The sequence below is a fragment of the Mus pahari genome, chromosome 5 (assembly GCF_900095145.1).
Source record: "Mus pahari chromosome 5, PAHARI_EIJ_v1.1, whole genome shotgun sequence".
Taxonomy (NCBI): Eukaryota; Metazoa; Chordata; class Mammalia; order Rodentia; family Muridae; genus Mus; species Mus pahari.
The window spans coordinates 97,318,444-97,323,834 of record NC_034594.1 but is presented as its reverse complement, the minus strand read 5'-3'; the positions used below and the strand labels follow the sequence as shown (position 1 = coordinate 97,323,834).

Here is a 5,391-nt window from a genome sequence, read left to right as displayed (position 1 = left end):
TGTAACGGCTATGTGAGGCCGGCTATGTGAGGCGGCGCTCCACATGGAATGAAAAATTAAACTTATGTGCCTGACCAATACTCACCATCAAACACTCCAGCCCATTTAACTTTACCAATAAACTGCTGTACAGAAAAGAAATGAGATCCTCTTATATCCACCTCCCAGCACTGGGAGTACAGACACAAACATAACCCCAGTGTCAAGTTTTCCGGTTGTTTGCTTTGCTTTGTTGGTTTGTTTGTTTTGTGGGAGGGGGGAGGCCAATAACGAGGATTTGAACTCATGTGCTTATGCTTACATTTTCCCACTGAGCAACCACCCAAGCCTACCTGATTCCTCCGTATAAGTAGACCACCTGATATCCATCTGTCTTTTGTTTTTTTGTTCACTTGCTTGTTTTTTGTTGTTGTTCTAATCTATGGAGATTAGGCTAAATTGTAGTGTTTGATGTTATATATAAAACCAGCATTTACTTACGTTTTAGAAGACACACTAACTCTGTATTTCAGTGTACATAATTTCAGAATGAGTTCTACTGTACTGGCTAGTTTTGTGTCAACTTGACACAAGCTACAGTCATCACAGAAAAAGGAGCCTCAGTTGACAAATTGCTTTCTCAGTTATAACACACTTTCTCAATTAGTGATCAGTGAGGCAGGGCCCAGCACATTATACATCATGCTGTGCCTGGGCTGGTGGTCCTATGTTCTGTAAGAAATCAGGTTGAGCAAGCCATGAGAAGCGAGCCAGTAAACAGTGCTCCCCCATGTCCTCTGCCTCTAGAATCCTGCTCTATTTGAGCTCCTGTCCTGACTTGCTTTGTTGATCAAGAGCAATCCAATATTGCAAGCTTTAGACAAATAAACCCTTTCCTACCCAACTTGATTTTTTTTTTGTCACAGTCTTTTTTGTTGCAGCAATGGAAACTGTAACTAAGAAATGTTCCTACAGAATCTCTGTGTAGGACCCCTGACTCAAGCAGAACGCTAAGAAGACATGCTAAAAAATTAATGAATTTTGATTCCTTTAACAGAAAATAACAGTGTGTGCATGTCTTATCATTTTTTAAATCAATGTTTGCCAATAGTTCAGAATAACAAAAATGTGGAAAAGTTTGCTAAGGTAAATTAAAAGTCAATATTTTTTTTTTTTTTTTTTTTGGTTTTTCGAGACAGGGTTTCTCTGCGTAGCCCTGGCTGTCCTGGAACTCACTCTGTGTTTAAATTCATTTTATACATAAGCTATTGGCTGTTAGATTTCATGTAAAGCTCTCTAAAAAAATTAAAAAAGAAGTTAAATTTGTACTAATTATAGAGGGGAAGAAGGTGTAGATAGATGATTGATAGATAATTCATACATAGATCAAAGGTAGGTACAGAGTAGATGGTAGATAGATGAATGATAATTTGCTGGCAAAGAGAATTCCTTTCTACTATGTGGGCACAGGGCATCAAACTCTGTTTATCAGAGTTTGCTGAACCATCTCTACCTGATCAAAACAGTCATTTCATATTTATCATCTTAAGAAAAGATAAGTCAAATTGGCTACTTACTAGCAAGTGGAACAACTTTGCCTAGTTTGCCTGTTTCTTTGTTTTTGCTATTGTTTTATTTTTGTTTTGTTTTTTTTTGTTTAGTTTGTTTGTTTGGCCTCTTAAACCCATCTTTCTTTTCTCGACTATCCCCATGAATCTTAAATAGCATTATTTCAATATTTCAAGTATATTTTCTTTACTTGTACATACAATTGTTGTTTGATGGGGGAAATCATTGTGTAATGCTTTCTTAGAGAAAAATAAGAGGTCTCTGATATTTTCAATATTTCAATTATACTTGCTCATAATTGCTCTGTTATTATTATAAGGTCCTGAACTCCATTCCCCAGAACTCATGTAAAAATCCTAGGTGTGGTGGCATAATCTTGTATCCCAGCACTGGGAAGGCAGAAACAGGGAGGATACAGGTAATCACTCTCCAGCCAATTTAGCTAAGTTGTCATTTCTAGGCCAATGAGAGAATCTGTATCAAAAGAAGTGGATGATTGATACCTGAGGAACACACACGTGCACACAGTCACACACATACACTCTCCCTGCATAGTGAACATTCCATTTTTACTTGGACAAAATTATTCCTTGGCCATCTGTGTTCTCAAAACTTACTTGCATAAGGTGCAATCTGGATTTGTAAAAGAAACAGAACTCCAACATACATTTTTTAAAATCAGAAATTGTCAAAATGGCATTTGGTATGGGTGTGCTGTGAACAATTGAGTAGGTAGCACAAGAATGTATTGTAATCAAGTCAAAAATAAAACACCTAGGCTTACAGAAGTATAGATGGATAGATAGATGATACATACATACATACATACATACATTGATAAATACATACATAGATGATATGATGAGCTATGATGTTTTCTTTCCTTTTAAAAAGATTTTTGAAGGTGTGTTTGTGTGTGTGTGTGTGTGTGTGTGTGTGTGTGTGTACACGTGCACAAACGTGCACATGCTTGCTTGCCTGTGAATATGTTCAGGTGCCCATGGAGCTCAAGAGGGCATGATTTCTTGTAACTATAGTTTTAATGGTTGTAAAGTGCTGGACATAAGACCTGGAAACTAAAGTTGAGTTCTCTGGAAGAGCAGCAAGTGCTCTTCATCTCTCCAGTCCCATGGACTAGTTTTCAAACATTACCATAATCACAGGAAAGAGGGAAGGCAGTCTCTGACTCCCACAAATTATGCAGCTGAGTTTCTTGCATCTGGGGAAACTGAAGTGGTCAGCACATTTGGAGTGGAATGGAAGTCTCATCCTAGAAAATCCACGTTCTTTATCATTATCTCCCTTGCCAGGAAAGTACATCTACGATTTTAATAGCATGGATACTGTATCTAAATGTATACAGGTCTCTTACCGATAATATGAAAAATGTTCACTTCTCAGTAATTTGTTCTCACGTACCCTTTCACTTGCTTATTTTCCCTGAAAGAATAAATATTTCTGGCTTTATAATTCAGCCTTTTCCCAAGAGTGGCAGAAATGTGTTGGATTCCTTCTAGCCCACACTTTATTGAAGGGATTCCATACTTCTATGACTTCGTCTTTGGTCTCAGGCGTTATCAAAGTCCCTTAGATACTAACTTGTGCAAGTTCTCCCTTATCACAGTAGTTCACTTATATTTGTACTCTAATTCTCTCTCTATTGCTCACTCGGCTATATGAAGTACATTGTATTGTGCTTTGACTAAGCAATGGTCTCTATGGGCTCATATATTTGAATATGTATACTGAGGTTGGTGGTGCTATTTGCAGAGGTTATGAACCTTTATAAGGTGGAGTCTTTCTTAAAAAAAAATGTACGTCATTAGGGGCAGGATTTAAGATCTTATAGCCTGTCCCTACTTCTATTTCTCTCTCTGCTTCCTGCATGTGGATAGAATTCAATTTCTCTGCTTCCTGCTTCCACCACCTCATCTGCCTGCTTACCTGCTCCCATTCCCCTGTCATTATTAACCCAATTGCTCTGGCACAAGAAGCTAAAATAAATTCCTTTTTATTTTATCACAGTAACAGAAAAATAACTACTACATTTACTATGTATACAATGGTGGCAGTGAACTATGCCTTCACAGAGATAGGAGGATTGCTAAGATAAACAAACAAAATAGGTCAGGTTATGAGTTTATGCATACCACATGGATACAGCTGCACATGGACGCTAGAAAGGGTTTTGAATTCTCAGAATCTGGAGTTATAGGCAATTGTGAGATGTTTTGTATATGTTCTGGGAGATAAATTCAGGTCCTTTGGAACAGCAGCTGAGCCATTTCTTCAGACTCTTTGTTTTCATTTTCAGATATATTCAGATATTTCAGATATTATCATTAGATATTTTCTTTGTTTACATTTCAAATGTTATCCCCTTTCCACATTTCCCCTCAGACCGCCCCCCATCCTATACCCCCCTCCCCTGCTCGCTAAACCACCCATTCCCACTTCCCTGTCCTGGCATTCCCCTTCGAAGGGGCATTGAACCTTCTCAGGACCAAGGGCCTCTCCTTTCACTGATGTCCCACAAGGCCATCCTCTGCTACATATGTGGCTGGAGCCTTGAGTCTCTCCATGTGTACTCTTTGGTTGGTGGTTTAGTCCCTGGGAGCTCTGGGGGTACTGGTAGGTTCATATTCTTTTTCCTCTTATGGGGCTGTGAAACCCTTTAGCTCCTTGCTTCCTTTCTCTAGCTCCTCCAATGGAGAACATGTGCTCAGTGCAATTGATGACTGTGAGCATCCACTTCTGTATTTGTCAGGCACTGGCAGAGCCTCTCAGGAGACAGCTATATCAGTATGCTTTCAGCAAGTACTTGTTGGCATCCACAATAGTGTCTGGGATTGGTAACTGTATATGGAAAAGATCCCTAGATGGGGCAGTCTCAGGATGGCCTTTCCTCCAGTTTCTGCTCCATAGTTTGTCTCTGTATCTCCTCCCATGGGTGTTTGGTTCCCCTTCTAAAAAGGACCAAAGTATCCACACTGTGGTCTTCCTTCTTTTTGAGCTTCATGTGGTCTGTGAATTGTATCTTGGGTATTGCAAACTTCTGGGCTAATATCCACTTATCAGTGAGTACATACCACGTGTTTATGCTCTAAGATCAAGAATTGACAAACAGGACCTCATAAAATTACAAAGCTTCTGTAAGGCTAAGGACACTGTAAATAGGACAAAATGTCAACCAACAGATTGGGAAAAGATCTTTACCAACCCTATATCAGATAGAAGGTTATATCCAATATATACAAAGAACTCAAGAAGCTGGATTCCAGAAAATCAAATAACCCTATTAAAAAATGGGGTACAGAGCTAAACAAAGAATTCTCTGAGAAGCACCTAAAGAAATGTTCAACATCCTTAATCATTAGGGAAATGCAAATCAAAACAACCNTGATATTCCACCTCACACCAGTCAGAATGACTAAGATCAAAACCTCAGGTGAAAGCAGATGCTGGCAAGGATGTGGAAAAAGAGGAACACTCCTCCATTGCTGGTACAACCACTCTGGAAATCAGTTTAGCAGTTTCTCAGAAAATTGGACTAGTCCTACCTGAGGAACACTCCTGAGCATATACACAGAAGATGCTCCAGCATGTAATAAGGACACATGCTCTACTATGCTCATAGCAGCCTTATTTATAATAGCCAGAAGCTGGGAAGAACCCAGATGTCCTTCAACAGAGGAATGGATACAGAAACTGTGGTACATTTACACAGTGGATTACTACTCAGCTATTAAAAGTGATGAATTCATGAAATTCTTTTTTTAATTTATTTATTATTATTTTCTTTATTTACATTTCAAATGCTATCCAGAAAGTTCCCTATACCCC

The 5,391-nt window shown here is 38.8% G+C and overlaps 1 pseudogene; it reads right to left on the bottom strand.

Moving 5' to 3' along the window:
* Nucleotides 1–2,712: 2,712 nt before the first annotated feature.
* On the bottom strand, nucleotides 2,713–2,866 carry LOC115064199 (annotated as a pseudogene).
* Nucleotides 2,867–5,391: the final 2,525 nt, after the last annotated feature.